Raw genomic sequence first — 18,652 nt, forward strand, 5'->3', positions numbered from 1 at the left:
AAAGCCTGCTCTTGGCAGAGGTGATCACACCCCGTCCAAGCAGGATAGGTATTCCAGGGCGTGAAGCTTCAAAGGCCTGCCACCTTTGTTATGCGACCCCAGGTCTCTCCAGATAGTGGAGATACCCACCCAACCCTGTCCTGACTCCACCTTTTAGTGGCAAGAAAGGCAGGAAAATTAGTAAGATTAGGAGGTGTACCCACATTCAGCCAGCACCACCCATAGGGCAGGCCAGATGATGTGGACCCCACTTTTCAGATTACTCCATCTTCTTTTGGTGGAATTAGCATTCTAGGGTCAGTGTTATGCCTACTTCCGGAGGCAAGTGGTCATATAGAGGGTGCAGACACCGTAAAGTTAGGTATCCCATTGGCTACTAACTTTCACTCCCCATTACGCACCTAAGTTGAGTATTTAGGTGGCACCTCTGAATCCAAGAACTCAGATTCAACAGATCAACAGAAGAAGGATGAAGAAGAGTCACTGCGTGGTCAGAACTTTGGCATGAAACTCTGCCATCCTCAGCCCTCTCTCCACAATTGCAACAGAGTGACTCATCCTGCAAGCAGGAGAACTATCAAAGCCTTGGATAGCATGCCAGCATTTCAGAAATCATTTACAGTCTACCTTGGAGTAGAGGAGTTACTCCCCTGCAGACCTCCGGCACCAACAAGCAGTCCGGTCCACCACCCTGCAGCTTCCTGGCCCAACCGATGGCACAGATGACTAGGAGAAGGTACTCATGCTCTGGAAGGTTAGATCTGTCTCCCCACTAAGTGTGAAGACACCAGGACCAACCAGAGACGTGCAGTACCAACCCCCAGGGTACAGGACGCCCTGCATCAAACACCAACAGTGACAGTCTAGTCGAGATTCCCACGGCACCAGAACCAACTAGCCATCAAAGGACATCAGCATCACTGAGATCCACTTTGAGAGTGGCCAAGTTGCCTTGATTTTGGCCCTGCCAGCTGTTCGTACCTGCCCACGAGGTGCAAACCCATCCCAGCTGACCAAACCACTCTGCTCCTGAGCCGTCCAGCCCGGATCCTGATGAACCGGCTGTGCACCTGTGCTGTATGACCCCTTGCGACGTAAACCCCCATTTGGGAGCTCTCAGACTTGCCCACAAGTCCCCCTGTGCAGCCTCTTTACAGGTGGCTCCCTTCTCGATAGTGCCCGCTACCAGCCTCAACAGCATCCTGCTCCAGGTAGAACCCGGGTGGTTCCCAATGAACTTCTGGTAGTACTTTGAACCTTGGCTCACTACTACTCCGATCCCAGAAGGTGAACCCCTGAAACTGACTGTACTTTCCTTTATGCATCTTTTAGTTTTCCTTTCATAGCATTGTATTGTGCGTAAAGGCGCACAACTTTAAAAGCTTGATTTTCTTGTATGATTTATTATTGCAAAAATCACTTACCTTTTACCATGTTTACAATGGAGAGCAAAAGCTTACCACTGGTTAGCAAGAGTCAAGTGCACAGAGTCCTAAAAGACAACAAAAATGGGTTCGGTAAAGGAAGGCAAAAATCTGTGGTGACCTGGCCGAAATGGCCAGGTCCAACTAATAGCAGAACACTTTTTAGTGACTGTGCCAGACAAATTATATTTTCCATTAAACTGTGCCAGTCTACCCATGCTCCATGGTCATTTAACCAATTTGTTTATCCTGTCTCCAGTGATTATGCACTTTTCCTAGTCCCTCATCTATGACCGTCTGTCCAGTCTCCCTTTCATCATTCTGCTAGTGAACAAAGTTTCTATCATTTCATTGAGCTAGCCTTTCCAACCTGTCTCTGCTCACTCAGTCAGTTAATGGAGCCTCTATTTAGTCACTCAGCCAATCGCTCCAGGCTTGCTCTGGTCACTGAATCAGCCTAGCCAGTCTCCCTTGCATTTGTGGGTCAGCCTACTTTGGGGCATATTTACAAGAAAATGACACAGCGCAGTGCAGCGCTGCAAACCATCTTGCTGCGTCATTAGGAAAGTGCAGGGATGCATCGTATTAACAACAATACAATGCATCCCTGTACGTTTCTGTGTGCCAGTGCACAATAGGCTGCCTAGTGCAAATTTAGGCACCCTTGCACCATGGTGTGAGGGTGCCTGCATTGTAGGGATGATTGTTTTTGTGCAGGAAGAGACATCTTCCTGCACAAAATGAACCATTGATTGAGTTTTTCTCTTTCTATGTGTGCTGCATTTTGCAGCACACATAGAAAGAGCAAAACACGAGGAGAAATTAAGGTATTTCTCCACGATGCACCACTTTAATGCCTTCCCTGGGGAGACATTGGTAAGCGTTAGAATCGGACACATTCCCAGATTTATGAAACCTTATAAATCTCAGAATGCGTCTAAATCTTTGGGTGTTGTGTGGGTACACCCACAGCAACACCCATGGAACGCCCCTTTCACTCAGAGTAATGTGTGAAAGAGGGGACATATTTACAAGGCCATGAAAAGCCACGCCGGATGACTTTTTGTGGTCTTGTAAATATGGGTCAGCACACTGCGCCACCGTAGCATTAAAAAAGTGACGCCACGGTGGCAGAGAGGGCTTCTAAATATGCCTCTTAGTTTTTCTCTTGAACACTAAGCCAGTCTGCCAGACCATTGTAAGTCACCGAGCAGTCCGATTAAGCTTCCTCTGCTCACTGTCCTACCCATCCTTTAAGCCATATTTATGATCTCCTCATTTTGAGTGTGTAGCACAGCAACAGCATCCACCACACATAGCAAGAGAAAATGACTCAGCAGCTAGTCTTTGTAACCTCAACAGTGTTCCCTGCATTTCAAATGACACTAATTGCCATTTACACAAGAGGTACTACTAGTGCAATGGATTCCCCTCTGTTGTAGCCAGGGATCCTGATGAAAACCCTATGAGTGCGCCAGTGTTTGAAAGCTGCATGCTGCATCCTTGATGAACCCCCCCACCACCCCCACCAGGGTAAACTAAAGCCTCCCTCTCTGGCTTGTGCAACCATCACAGTTGTGAGCTCTTGTTTAGGATTCATCACAGGCCATCTTTGTTTTAAGAATAAACCGGTATTCAGAGATGTAAATAATACTTTGCTTCACTGCTAAATCTTTGCCACTTTTGGGCTTATTTCTGATGTGCCACAGTGTAAAACAAGCAGGTTTTCACACAATCGAAAGCTTGTATTGAGAACTATGATCAGCTTATGCAGTGCGCCACATTTAATTGAAGGGTGTGAGTCGGTGGCATCCCTATGCAACAGTGGACTGTACTGTACAAGGAAGGGGAGAGTAGTTTACTCTAGACACCAGGATGAGCTAACACAGGTGTCTGGTAGGTTCAAATGCCCCGGTTAACTGCAGGTGTCTCTTCCAGACAGATGTTGGGTTCGGGATGTGAATGGGGAGCCACTGTGCTTGCGTGCCAGAGCACAGAGCTCTCATGCATGGATGCAACCCTGTATTCCTAGCGTGGATTGGTACATTGACCCTAAGGGCCCCATTTATGCCGTGGTAGGTGGCCCGCCCGGTCAGCAGTGGCCTGCTCTGGTGGAAAGCCATCAGAAACCCCACTTGCCTGGCGAGGATCTCGGTGATTAGAATGTATCTGCCGATACCGAGGAAGCACTTTTGTCACTGTAATGCTGAGCAGGCTGCCAGGATTCGTTCAACCCCTCGCAGTCTTTTTTTTCTTTTTCCACATTTTGGATCTGTGACAGTCTGGGCAAGGCCGAGCGCTAAGTAGCGCGCGCTGCTATTATGGCGGTCGGACCTGTCCCCGGGGGAAAGGAGGAGGTGGGAGCACTCCCACCTCCCCCTAATATGGCATCCAATAGGCGGTGTCCAGCGGGGTATGAACCGGAAGCACTTTAGTGCTTTCGGTTCACACGGGCATCCAGCGTGGGGGTCCGGCCGGTTTAGACCGGCCTGGCCCCCGTGCCCCCCCTTTAAAAGGGGGTGTGGGGAGCAGAACAGTCTCTTGTTCTATGCTCCCCACGGGCACAGCACCCGGGCCACCAGCGGCCCGTAATGTATTTTTCCCACCCACCATCCCCTAAGGCAGGCAATTTAATCGTGTTGGTCAGGAATGTATTTTGATTGTTCTATTAGAAAACTTTCATTACAGGTATCTCAGGAGATAGCATAAATGTAAACTTGATGATTGGGTACATTTTAATGGCGTTTATTAGTAATGTATTTGTTTTGTTCTATTGATTTTATTGCAGGTAACTCAGGAGATAGAAGTAATGTAAATTTGATGATTTGGTACATTTTACATGTGTTTGTCAGTAATGTATTTGCTTTGTTCGTTTACTTTTATTGCAGGTATCTCAGGAGATAGAGTTATTGAAAATATGATGTTTTGGTGAATGTATAATAATAAAAGTGTCATTATTTGTAAGCTTATCAAATGCATGATTGGTTAATACAGAGTAATGTGATTGAAATGTAACGTTTAAATAAATGTCAGTACATGTTATTTGATTTCAGGTAATAATGTCGTATTTAGTTGTGTGTGTGTCTCCGGTCAGGCGGTAAGGTCATGATTGGTAAGCATAGTCTTCGGTCCTTAGCGGTCAGAACCATGTAACTCCAGTGGCAGTGACAGCCGGTAGGTAGGCTGTAAGGGCGCGGGGGCCGGGGGAGTCATTCTTTCCAGTGGGCCTGTGGCCACCCCCGCACGTGCTTGTGCATCAGGGCGCAAGTATGCAGAATTTCTGCAGCCCCCGTTATGGAGTTTAAGGCACAGGGCGTAGGGGGGGGCCGGGGGAAAGTATCCGTCCGATAAGCTGTACCCCCTGCGCAAGTCGACTCCGGTGAAGTAATTTCTCGTAGTTTGCTGGGATCTGAAGGCTGCCAGTCATTGACCTTGCCGTAGGCTCTAGAGGGGACACGCAGAAAGTGAATATATGCATTGTTAGATTTACGGTAGGAGTGTCGTGTTTATTAGAGTTAAGGATAGCTATGTGACATCATCTGTCTAACAATGTATCTGGCCTTTCTGCGTAATTTTACATAATGTTAATAAATAATGTTTTTTAATTTTGCAATAAATACCGCCGGGGGGTTACACCCCCTAATCCAAAAATTGGTGTGGTCTCAATACTTGCCTTGAAGGAGGGAGGGAGACCTCATCCGGACAAGGGCTGTGGATACCAAAGGTAAAGAGGGGAGTACCCGGCCATATGTGCTGAGGCTTGCTGTACAATGTCTGAAACCGCACTAGCTGCCACAGCTCCTTCCGCGAAGCAGTCCCAAGAAGAAGCAGAAGACAGCTCGAGCCCCTGAAGTCAAGATGCCCACAGCACCCAGAGTGTTGGAGCCTATCCCAAAGCTGTATCCTCAGCAACCAAGAGAAAGGGAGTCTCGTCTCTCTGGAGGCTATCAAGAAGGCTCAGAGTGCTGGTGACTTCGATATGGACAAGAACAAGAGCAGAGGCAGCCCTTGAGAGCCTGGTCAGCAAAGGCATTCTAGCCCGGTTGAAAGGCAACAGCACCTCCAGATCCTTCACGGTGAAGATGCAGCTGAAGGGCAAGAAGGCGGCCAACTGCAGCCAAGAGAAAGAATCCAGCAGTCAAGAAGCCTGACACTACTGCCAAGAAGCCCAAAATGGATCCACAGGACTCAAGAAAAGCCCAAAGAAGGTGAAGAACCACCAGCAGCAAAGAGTACCAAGAAGCCCAAAGCTGCCCTAGCCACAGAAGCTTCCAAGACTTCAGCGAAAGCCAAGTCTGTGAAGCCTAAAGCAGACAAGAAAAGTACAGCCAAGGTAGTGAAACCGTATCCAGTGACAGTAATCATGCTGTAAATAGGGCGGGGTGAACGTCACTGTGATCTGGTCCTCCCTCTATGAGTGGACCACCAGATTTAGGGTTTCTGTTTGCGGAGCCAGGAGAAACTCAGCTGGGGGAAATCCTTTGGTTCCCCCACCTCTAATGGTGGGGAGGAGCGTGAGTTTGTTCTTGGGTCTGGAGACTCACCAGTTCATGGTGGTGCTTTTGTCCTGCTAACTCTAAGACAGCCCCCAAGTTCTGCATCTAAGTGGACACCAAGGCAGAAGCGGCCACTTGTATTGCTAAGTAGTGGGGCGGGGGAGGGGTAATGCAAACTAAAAAAGACAGAATTATAAATATATATAAAATTGCACTTCCCTGCTCTGACTGCCGCCGCCTTGCTCTCGATCTTCGCCTTCCGGCTGCCCAGGAACTGCTGCACGCGGTGCAGGCTCCCAGGTGCCAGTCCCAGCGCTTCTCTCATGCTGGATTGGTCTGAGCGCCCTGGTTCGGTGCTCAGACAGTGCCTGGGAGCCTGTGTTGGTTCTCCACCTGGCTGTACAGCACAGCTCGTGTTGGAGAAAAGCTAAGGGGCATATTATCAAGAAACAGTGTTAAAATTATCGGCGGCGGCAGAATACTGCCGCTAAAGCGGCAATAATGGGCTTGATAATATGCCCTTGTGAATTCCCATAGAAGCCCATGTTGTGGTGTCAACATGGGCTTCTATTGGAATTCTCTGCGGCATATTATCAAGCCCATTATCGCCGCTTTAGCGGCAGTTTTCTGCTGCTAAACAGGCGATAATTTTAACACCGTGCTTGATAATATGCGCATAACGGTTCGGCCAGCCCAGAGGGCACTTAGCAGACCCCACTTCTCTCCCCCTCCTCCTTGGTGCTCCAACTGCAGTGTCAGAATGGTGGCCCGCCCCTCCCTCGCTCGGCTGGCAGCCTGCAGGAAGAAAAATAAAATGTTAATAAAATGTTTTATTATCATTTTATTTTTGTCATACGCCTCTACTGGCTTTAAGCAGGGGGGCGACTCTCCACCGCCATCACGGAGGAGCCACTCATGGGTTCCTGATCCAACCTATGTGTTGTAGCGGCGGGCAGGCGAATACTGCATGAAGTAAATTGAACATAAAAGAATTGACATCCCTTCTTTGAGACGCTCTCAAAAGCCAAACGTGCTTAACACTTAACAAGGTATTCATGGTGATTTAGATAAAACTCACTTCACCGATGCAGTAAACAGCAGCTCCCACAGTGGTTTTACGACTATATTTTAACTCTGCACCCATGGATGGATGTGTAGTAATTGGACTGCCGCATATTATACTGTCAGCAAGCCCCTCTCCATGCAAGGTATGTATGGTGCTTTTCGTTTGCCTTCAGTGTGGCTCCATATGCTGACTGCTTGGGTGGTGTCCTGCAAGGTGTAATTGTATGTTGCATTTTTTTAATGCTTATGTTTGCCTCAGTTGTGGGAAGAACATCCGAGTAAAAGGTACAAATTGCCATCAGCGGTTCAGACACTCTCCATGAGGGAGGTGGCTGTGTATTGTATTTCACTCCAGACGGACACACTCTGGCCACCCAAATGGTTTGATGTCTGCACATTAAACACTCGAGCGAAAAGCACAGCATGAAACTGACCTCAAATAAATCTACAATCATGCCTGGGCTCCGCTGCGGTCAGAAGCTACTCCTATACTTAAGGTAAGAGATGAATTTCTATCACGCTTGCTGACACGTGATTTCAAGGGAGACGTCTAGGGGATATCTCACCATGCATATGTGGAATGGGAGTGCTTTGCACTAGTACTTCATTGCACTGGTGTGGCTCCAAGCTGTGTTACCTCGCCCTCAGAAGGAGTATGCACGTGTGCATTAGAGTACTGCTGATTTGTGAGGGCTGGACACGAGCTCCAGTTGGGATTCTGGGAAATGTAGACAGACAGCAGTGTGGCTGCGTGTGTAAAAAAGTGTGGAGTAGGTGCAGAGTAGGTGCACGAGTTCTTAGCTTCACGTTAGTGCAAGCACATGGAAGCCCATGATGGATGTTCTAGCAAGCAACCTATATGGGTACAGATGTGACATGGTGATGAATAAAGATGCCCTAACGACCATGGCACAACAATGGCGAGTGGAGAAGTCGGCGAGGGTATGTAAGGTATACCTGTATGTTCACCGGCAGACAAGTTTGTTCAGTGAGGGTTCTAGCCATTGAACCAGGTGAGGCGGAAGTCTATGCCTTTTTTTCCACTGGTCCTGAAAGCACACATTGCCACCCTTAAGGCGATGGCCAGGGTCGGCCTGGGACAGAAAATTGAGCTAAGCACCAAAAGAAAAGTGGCCCCCGTTAATGAATTAGCTAAAAAAGTGGTCCATGTTTGCAAATTGGGGAGGTTTTAAACTTGTGATGACATGCTCTGTAAGCGTTTTGCAAGTCATGGAAGACTACATAGATTTTTATCTTGCTGTAGGTAATGTTTGTTTTAATATAAGGGAACCAACAGTAAAGACCGTTCAAGCAGACCATAAAACAGGCTCACAAACAGCCAAAAACACAGGGGGGCACCAGCCCATCGGGCACTGCCTGATTGCCCTATTAGTGAGTCCGACCCTGGCGATCGCTGCACCCCATGTCTCAGATGAACAGAGGCAGCCATGTTTTCAGTGCTTGAAAAAGGCTCAGGAGATTGTGGAGATCACTTTCGGTGCCAAGATTGCGTTTGACATTTTTTTAGGCTTAACTCAGAAGGTTGAATCCCGAACTTCGGCGTCATCACAGGTGTGGAGTTCATCCTGAGTGATTACCTCCGCTCGGCTGAACTTAAGAAATTCCCATTTGGAAAGAGGGCTGTGTCCATTTAAGGTGGGATGGGTGATGTAGAAAGCCTTGAAAGGGAGTCTCATTGTAACGGGGAGAGGATGTGGCATTACGGCTTAAGGGCTAGAGCGGTCGACCTTGAAGCTTGGGATGGCAGGGACGCTCAACATCTTGTGATTCTGGGCAAATCACTTAATCTCCCCGTGCCCAACAAAAATGAATGTGTCCGTCTGTAGCACAACTGGTGCTCATGTAAAGCGCACTGCTACCTACGCGCTATATAAAACTCCGATTTGTTTTTTTTAACTGAGAGCCGGAGGAAGACATGCATGGCTGGGCTGATGTGGTCCTAGGTTACAGATGTGGTCTCACGGTTGCAGCCTTGCTTCATTGCTCTGAATTTGTTGAGGTCTGCAAAGCAGATATTCTGGTGCATCGAGGTAGGGAGCATTTGTTGAATTCAAACTAGAGAGAACAAAGGAGATGGCCACTTGGATCTGCTGAAAGAAGCCCATAAATGGACATATGCTCCTGAGGCTTTGTATGGCAATGCCGTTTATTATTGTTGTAAGCGTGAACCTGATAGTCCCTTCCAATTGTGTCTGTTCTACTCTACTCTAGCATTAAGGCTCTCCAGCAACAGTACCATTTTTAGTTACACAGCCTGCATGCAGACAGCCGGAGTCTCCCGCCAATATCCTTTATTTAAACACAGGAGCCTTTCTACCGCCTCTTCGTGTCCGTGGGCTCTTTATCGGTATAAGTGACCTTGTTAGGTCGAGCCTTGCGGCAGCGCGCATGCACTGCTCGCTCTGCGAGACTGCTGTAGTAGCGTATGGGAGAGAAGCCGCACCCACTCTCCTCCCATATTTTTTATTGGCTTGTGTCATTGTCTTTCGTAAATGCTGCCTTCGGATTCTTTAATAGGCTTGTTAGTCCCTCCTTTGTACGGACTTGTCTTCATTTGTACTCTCCACTGGACCTGTTATTTAGTCTGTAGGCACTATTTACTTTATTGAGTTTCTCTTACTGCAGGCCGGACATGCGCTGCTTCACCTGAAACCGCTTTTTTTTTTTAAAGCAACACGACCACCCCCGTAACAAGGGCGCCTGTTTTCAATCACTTTAACCCGGCATCATCTTGTGTCTGTTTCAAACCCCCCCAAGTAAAATGTATTTAGAAATGATCAGCGAAAGTCATGTGAATTCCAGGTAGCACATAATCCTGTGCTAATGGTCTGAAGCTGACAACAGCACAACTGTGTTACATGTCATCTGTACTAAAGCCACCAACGGGTTGTTTTCAAATGCCTGTTTTAATAACAACAACAACACCACCACCAATACCCCCCCCACCAATACCACCACCATCAATACCACCACCTCCACTGATATTACCCCCACCGCCAATACCACCACCAATACCATCACCACTGCCAAAACCACCGCCACCAATACCACCTCCACCTCCACCACCTCCACCACCACAACACAAACAATACCACCACCACCAATACCACCATCAATACCAACACCGCCAATATCACTAGCAATACCACGTCCACCACCAATGCCATCACCCCAATACCATCACCACCAATACCTCCACCACCATCAACACCAATACCACCACCAATTCCACTACCACCACCAATACCACCACCACCACCAATACCATCAATACCACCACCACCAATCCCACCACCATCATCAATACCACCTCCAACACCACCAATACCACCACCGCCAATATCACCACCACAAATACCACCACCAACAATGCCAATTCCAACAACACCAACACCTCCACCACCAATACTACCACCACCACCATTACCAATACCACTGCCAATGCCAATACCGCCACCACCACCACCAATACCACCTCCGATACCACCACCAATACCACCACCACCACCACCAATACCACCACCAATACCATCACCACTGCCAATACCACCACCACCACCAATACCACCACCACCAATACCACCTCCACCACCTCCACCACCATCAACACGAACAATACCACCACCACCAATACCACCATCAGTACCAACACCGCCAATATCACCACCAATACCACTCCACCGCCAATGCCACCACCCCAATACCATCACCACCAATACCTCCACCACCATCAACAACACCAATACCACCACCAATACCACTACCACCACCATCACCAATACCATCACCACCAATACCACCACCCCCAATGCCACCCCCAATACCACCACCAATACCACCACAACCACCATTACCACCACCATCATCAATACCACCTCCAACACCACCAATACCACCACCACCACCACCAATACCACTAATGCCACTGACACCAGCACCAATACCACCACCACCAATACCAACACCAATACCTCCACCACCAATACCACCACCACCAATACCAATACCAACTCACCTATACCCTCACCAATAACACCACCACCATTAATACCACCACCACCAATACCGCTAATACCACCACCACCATCAATACCACCAATACCACCACCACCAATACCAATACCGCCACCACTAATACCTATACCACCAACCACCACCTCAGCACCTCCCGCTCACTAGTAGTAGCAGGGGCACTGTACGAGGCCGGAGCTGCAGCCAAGACCATCCCCCCCTCCCTCCCTCCATGCCTGCCATAAAGCACAGCCCGCCCTGCACCAGGAGGTGAAGCCAGGGCCCTACTACAGCTGGAGTGTTTTTTATTAGGCTAAAGATAGCAATGACACTACGCAATACCACACTGCACCATCAAATCACGGCAAGGGCAAGAGCAAGAGCTAGCCCCCTCCTCCCGCTCTTCCTCCTGAGCCACGACAGTGTAATCACAGAGCAAATTGTGATGGAGCACTTTGTTAGTGTTCAGAGCACGGATCATATTTAACTCTCACTTCACACTTTGTGTCTGTGTAATTTACAACACTTACACATCTTCTTCACTGCACTATTTATCACTACTTTGAAGATGTCGCAGGCCGGTCTCTTCCTCTGATATTTACAATCTAACAAGCGGTCGAGAAGGCCCTTTATTGCAGTGCTATAGGTGTCGCAGTTGTGAGAGTTGAAGCTTTTGGTATTGTAAATGACAATGCCTTTTATTTATGTTTTAAAACCCAAAACGTAAATGAAAGGAATTGTCATTTACAATGCCAATAGCTCAAACTCGCTTGAATACGAGACCTATTGCATTGCAAATGCTTGTTTGTAGTTTGAGGTCGGAGCTGAGGAGCCCATTTATGTAATGGTAAGCACTTTGCAGCACATGAAAAGGTGAACCAGTATCTTGATAAGAGAAAACCCTGCAGTATGTATAGTTGGAGATGACAACTGCGGTAGTACGTCTTTGTGGTATGCCAGTAGAATTTAGGATGCTAAAATGAATGGATATTATGTGAAGGCAATGGGGTGTATTTATATTATGTGCAATTGTAATTATATTTATATAGTGCTTAGCAACATGACAAGGAATCAGTGCACTTTTCGGCAAGTAGCACACTACTCCGGAAACCAAAAAGGATTAGCGGTGGATTAGTATAAGGAAATATGACAGGCAAGTCTGTTATTTTGATTGAATAGGTTAATGGAGGTGTAGAAGAGGAAACAGTCTAGAAAGTGTTATTTGGGACATCATAGTAGTAAGATGAGGTTTGGGATGAGTAAAAGGAGAGATGGAGGAGGGAAGAGTCTCAAGAAAGGGAATAGGGAGATCATAGTAGTAAAAAGAGTTTTGGGGTGAGTCAAAGAAAGGATACATGAGGGAAGAATTGAGAAAGGGTTGTTTGGGAGATCATAGTAGTAAAATGAGGTTTGGGATGAGCCAAGGAGGGACAGAGGAGGGAAGAGTCTAGAAAGGGTTATTTTTAAGATCATAGTAGTAGAATTAGCTTTGGGATGAGTCAGAGTGGTGGTAGAGGATACATTGAGACATGTATGAATGAGAGTAGTGCATTGGAGAGAGTCAAAGGTGTTTTTCCCTTTTTCTACAGTAGGAGCCAAGGAATAAATATATAGATACATATCTACATAGAAAGGGTATACATATATAAGGTAGATAATATATCGAGATTTGAAGTTGTATTGTACAAACTCAGACTTTTAAGTGTTGCTGAAGTTGAAGCTAATTTATTTGCATATTTTTATAACTGTTTTTAATGTTCTCTTTTCCTCAATATTTTAATAGTGAAGCACTTGTAGCTATGTAGTTATGATAATATTTACATATTGTGATAGATTAATAAAACAGAGACCCATAATCATCTTATCAATTAACTTATATGAAAACTATGCAGTGACCTATAAACATGTTAAGCATATATATTTAACGATAATAAATATATACATTTGTTAAGCAGACCTAAAGAATGTATATATACTTAAATAACCCTAGTTATTATACATATTTCTACAAAGAAATACACATTTCTCGATAATACATATAATCAAATTATAAATGTTTAGAAGCATAGGGATATGCTGTCCATTTGTATTTGTGTACATGAATAATTTGATTGACTGTCAATACAGTGGAATCCTAGTGCACACACATTCCATATTTATTTTTCTATTAATTAGTGTTGCTATGCAACTATGAGCTGATATCCTTTTCCTCAGATTCTGCATATAATAACGAAAAGAGTAGCAAGTGTAATAGTCAATCAGATAAATATACTTAATTTTCCACTTGTTGCGTGCAAAAATGGTGGCCCTGCAGGTATGAAAAACTGCCACTTGTTACACACTAGAATACTGGCAGATGTATTATGTACCTGCTGATTTTGGGGACTGTACCACAGTTACAGAAACTTGTAGTTTGAAATGTATTCTTTATTTGCTTCGGTTAATAAAATCCATTGTTAAATGACATCACAAATTACAAACTAAATCAGTCTAAAACCAAATGCAAATAAAAACGTTTGTGGGTCAATAATTCAGCTTATACCTTAAAAACGACTGATAAAACATGATTATCATAAACATGCAGTAAAAAGATGACTATCAATATGAAATATAGGTAAGCACTTAGAAAGAGTTTGATGAAAATCTTATCATGTAAATGATAAACAGAGGTATAAAATTGGCATTAAAGATCTATCATAAAAGCTCTCTGACAACTAGATCTTCCTACTATTAGGAAAATATTACCACGGCACAAAACTGTCCCAGAACTCGCTATCAAATGGTAAAAATCTTAGCAGATACTACTAGCATCTTTATCTCTATCTCAGACCCAGTGGGATGAATTAGCTGGCTTCTTCTCTAAAAAGGTGGCAGACATTTAAGCTTCTTTCTCATCTATGACTATTATGACGCAACACTGAAAACTGAGAACGCTACTATTAAGGCTAGGTCTGCCTGCTCACAAAAGGCTTCAAGTGAGGAAAGTTTCCTTGCTCTTTCTCACTTTGCCTTTTAACTTCTTTTTTTGCCTATGGACCTCCCGACTTTCACCAAGCTTCTTAACTCCATTAAATCAGGATCACCAATAGACCTTCTTTCTCCTTCGATATTTGTCAAATTATGCCCACAACCTCTGGAACAAATTACCCAGCATCTGAAGTCCTCACTTATGGAAGGTCAAGTTCCAATATCCTGGAAATATGCAAAGGTTAGGTCACTATAACAAAAATTGATTTGGACCTTCTAAACTGGTCCAGTTATAGGCCAATTTTGCTTTTGTCCATACTAGCTAAACTCTTGAAAAACATGTAAATCGACAACTCACTGCCTTCATTGAGTCAAATGGTCTGCTTCATTTCACTCAGTCAGGCTTTAGGGCCGGCTACAGTATGGAGTCAGCCCTACTTGGCGTCACCGAACATCTAAGGCTCTAGCTAGACAATGGAGGTACCGCTGCCCTGAGTTTATTAGACCTCAGTGCCACATTTGATACAGTCAACTACAATATATTGCTTCAAAGACTGGAGGAGATAGGTGTACAGGGTCAAGCACTGACCTGGCTAAGGTCATTTTTTGCAGGACCGCTCATTCCAGGTTTACTTGAAACAACATTGCTCAAAACATTATCCTCTTCTATCGGTCATTCTGCTGGGTTCTACATTCAGCCTGACCATTTCTAAGATTTACGATTGTTCCACTAGAGAAAGTTATCACTCTTTGGACTTTTCCAGCTGTTTTCCATTTGTAAATGTATTCTGTTGCCAGATTTTCTATGTTCAAGGCACTTCCAGACAAGGCACTTCAAGATTTCTGCTTCAAGAGTTTGGATCAGAAATGTTACGTAATGCTGTGCTGGGCCTGGCTGTGGTTTATCCCTCAACATACTGTGAACCTTTGGAAATCCACACATGTTTGATACTGACAGATTTCCTACAAACATTGGGGCTGATTCATAAAGGTAATCTAAACCAAAAGTCAAACTTTTCGATTTTGTTATTCACAGAAGTCAGTTACGATTTTTGGTATTCACAGAAGTCATTTACGAGTCTATCTTTACATCCGCATTCGGGGCGGAATCTCCGGCTAGGGCCGGATGGTCATTGGCTTCAATGTGAAACACCTGTGTAGGTGCTTGCCATTCCCCCACTCCAGCTGAAACACTCCAGCCCAACAGCCAATCCCAGCCCTACAGCAAACATAAAAGCAGAGCTAACACATACAAATCTTTGAACATGTCACTGAATATGTTTGTTGCTCTGCCCCTTACCATGAGTCAAGAAGATTTGAGGAGGAGGAGGATGAGGAGGAGGAGAGTAGAGAGGACTTTCAGACAAAGGATTGACCTATTTGGGATGTCGAGGCAAGATATCAGGGTCAGATAATATTCCCCCCAGATATCATCTTGGAGATTGTTTCTGAATGGGAGTAGGAACCTGACTCTGTGAACTGTTGCTCCCATGCCATCCCAGCCTATCTCAATATCCTTGCTGCTCTCCATTTTTTTGTTATAGGGGTCTCCAGTGACCTTGTGGGCATCTCTCAGGCAAGCCAGTCCTGGTACTTGCATCAGGTACTGAGCAGCATCAATGCGAGAGCCTACCTCCACATACGAATGCCCCATACACTGGACAGGAGACAAAGGGTAGTTAGGGATTCCTACCTCATTTCTTGCTTCCCACGTGTGCTGGGTGCAATTGATTGTACCCATGTGTCTCTTCAGCCACCTCACTGCGTTGCACAAATCTTCTGCAACAGAGATGGATGGCATTCCATTAATGTGCAGGGTATCTGTGATGTCAGTGGTAGATTCATTGATTTGCATGAAGTGTTTCCAGGCAGTACTCATGACTACTTTGTATTCTGCAGGTCACCCCTTGCCCGGCGTATGGCTGGAGGATAATTTGCCAACATGTGGCTACTGGGTAAGTACCAAGCACAAAACGTGTGATATGTATACATGTAATGTATAAATGCCATCTCACATAAACAACCATTTAATAATAATATTCATCATGCCACATTCACAGCTACAACAGACACTGCATGTACCAAAGTATAGATCATGTACTGTACTGATGCAAGCGGGACATGTAATCAAATTCCCTAATTTCCCTCCGCAGGTGAAGCTGAATATGCACTTTCCCCTCAATTCCTCACACCATACAGACGTACAGCCACTGTACCTCAGTGTAGGTACAATAGGGCACACATATGAACTCGAGCCATCATAGAGTGTGCTTTTGGTCTCCTGAAGTCGCAGTTCAGATGTCTTGACCGTATGGGGGTGCTGAAGTTGTGGGCAACATCATATTAGCCTGTTGTGTCTTGCACAACATAGCTTTAAGTCATGGCTTACACATACCTCTGGACCCTCAGCTGGGTCTGAATACGGGCAACCAGGCCATTACACAGAACAGAGGGCAGGATATGCAAGTCTGTGATCAGCTGGTTGGCACTTTTTTCTCACCTGAGCAACCTGTTGTGTTACGGACAAAATGTGGTTTGTAGTCTGTTGTCAATGATTAAAGCTGGATATTTACGACTCAGTCCAAAAATTCCATCCTGAAACTACTTTGCAAGCCACACTCTATGTATGTAAACCACAGCTGTTGACAGGAGTCAAAAAATTGACCATATAATATGTCATGTGCAGTAGTCAGCAATTACTGTTGTCAATGTCTCTAAGGAATCTATTGCCTCAGAGGATTAAATGTCTGTGCATGAGTGAGACCTTCCAGGACTTTTTGACAATGGGTGCCTGATGCACAAAGGGACCTAACTATTGCATTGTGGAGTATTTGCCCCCCACTGAAATGACTCCCCCACAACTGAGGGCCCCCCACCATGAGTGATGATGAACGTTGTGAATCAGGCCCTATGTGTCTAGGATACACAGCACTGCTTCCCCCAAACTTGTCTTCACACTAGAGTCAACTCTGAGCTGAGTGCAAAATATGGACTACATGTACCATAATGCAAAGGAGAAAACTCTTCTGGGATGTGATGTTGTGTCTGGCTACAGCCTTTTTCCTGTCCAAACAGATTTTAATGGTCTGTTCTACCTTTTGTCTCACTTTTATAATGTTCCTTTTATGTGTAAAATCTGTTACGGCTCATTTTCAGAATCTCCACCCGGCATGCGGAGCCTGCACTCCTCATGTGGTGCCTCCGCTAAACATGTGGAGAGTATACACTCGGGCCAGGGATTTTGGAAACGGGCCAGAACCCAATCTATTCATACAGGAAATGACATATAGGAAGTTGTAAGAAGGAAATACATCACAGGAAGTTGCTGGCTGCCATTTTGTGTCCATTCTGAGTCATCCTCTGTCACAGATCAGATCCTATTCGATTCTGTTGCTCTGTACAACCCACCTACCCCCAACATGGCTAAGGGACTGGAGGAGAAAGCACCCCCTTTCACTGAAACGGATTTGGACATATTAGCAGAGGGGGTGCTAGAAAAGAACCCTCAGCTGTATGGGGGGCCCAAGGACCAGCTGAGCAATGCAGCGTGCACCAGACTCTGGTCCACCATGTGCACCGGCCCGTCTCTTGCCACCGAACAGGAGGGCCCTGAGGGCAGCCTGGCCAACCCTCCATGCTCAGCTGGAGTAGCATGAACAACAGAGAGATTGTAAGTGAATGAACTGCAATATATGTCTGAAAGTATGATGTGAGAGATGACAAAGCTGTTCCATCAGGTGTCCCACGCCTCCATTTACCTAATATGTACAAATGCAGCAGTCAATATACGGCCAAAGGCTCACTGAAGTACATATAATGCACTGAGCAGAGTGCATTCTGGGATCTGTCGTTTTTGTATGCCACCGGGGGAATAGAGCCACACATGTGCATTTGTATGTAAAAGTTCACTGGCAGCACCATTACCAGCAAACCAAGAGCCGTACAACTGATGTGTGCATTGGGATAGGAATGGTAAAAACACTGTCAGGTGTGTGGATGAGAGGCCTTTGTGTGTTGGAAGCTGTAACTTGCATTGCCTTTTTGGGATTGGGTTCTGAGTAAGACAGATCATCATGTGCCATGAAGTTTAGACATACTTTGAGATCCTTGCCTCACTCTTAAGTGATACCAACTTTTCTGAGGGGATTCACATAAACACGTCTTCCCAACATTGGCTCGGTAATATCCCAGCCCCTATTTGGATATGAACACCCAAATCTGCATTTGTGTTGCCTCATACAATGGTACACAGCAGATGACATTTGTTAGAAAGTGTAAGAGTGCAGAGACTCCATATCACAGGTTCATCCCAATACCATCCTGATTGTCTCCGATCTGCTTTTGTAGATTGGCAATGCAAGATGCCTATGTAGCAATGACAGGAAACACAGAACGAAACACATAATGTCGAAGGTGAGGGTTGGTCATTACAGAAGTGTATGCCATTAAAATTCAAGTAAGATGTCAATGTGTGAGTCAAATCAGGACACCACAGTGAACATACACGTACTTTAGGCTCCAAGTCACTTATAATTGGATAGTGTGATCAGAGGGGAACAAAGTCTGCACTTGCTTCATGCAGTTATGTGTGTTGTTCCGATGTGTACAACCCCTACATTATGATTTGTCTTCAATTTCAGTGGGCCCAGCTGGCCGAAAGGACCAGAA

Source organism: Triturus cristatus, chromosome 3_2 (genome assembly GCF_964204655.1).
Source record: "Triturus cristatus chromosome 3_2, aTriCri1.1, whole genome shotgun sequence".
Taxonomy (NCBI): Eukaryota; Metazoa; Chordata; class Amphibia; order Caudata; family Salamandridae; genus Triturus; species Triturus cristatus.